Raw genomic sequence first — 695 nt, forward strand, 5'->3', positions numbered from 1 at the left:
TTAGCTACATTACGAAATTCCGTAATTTTATTTAAGGAAATAATGAAGAGCATTAATAATTAATTTATTGTTAGTTTGATAAAAAGCTTATTATATATTCATATGGATCAACCTATTTCTCTAAGAATTATAAGAAGCATTGTGGTGATGACACATAGCTACACCAAATGTTGTAGTGCTTCTCTTTTAATATATAAGGGATACAAAGTCATATTCTATCATTGAAGATTTTTTGGTTTAAAATTATATAGTTTATGTGAGAATTTGTATATACACTCATATGTTAAAGAATCGTCACTATATTTTGTGTGTATTTTATAAGAGTTACATTTTTTGAGTCGGTGAAACATAAGATTTACTTGGTACACTTTGGGCTGATCCAATAATATAGATTTTTATCTTGATAATTATTTTAGACTGGCACAGATCAGTTTTTAATGGATGTCTTATACTTCTAAGTATTGCAAAACTGTACTAAATATATGATATATCAACTAATATACTAACTGTAATTGGTAATTCATCATGCATACATTTTAGCCATAAACAGAACTGAATTGGTATTGAAACCAGGTTTAAGGTGTGTCAGCATAAGGGAATGTACCAACAAAACTAAAAAAATTTGACTTGTACTAGTTTAACAAATCACATTTATATATTTAAGGTGTTGCAGTTGCACCCCCTCTTTTCCATAT

The sequence above is a fragment of the Raphanus sativus genome, chromosome 4 (genome assembly GCF_000801105.2).
Source record: "Raphanus sativus cultivar WK10039 chromosome 4, ASM80110v3, whole genome shotgun sequence".
NCBI classification, from domain to species: Eukaryota; Viridiplantae; Streptophyta; class Magnoliopsida; order Brassicales; family Brassicaceae; genus Raphanus; species Raphanus sativus.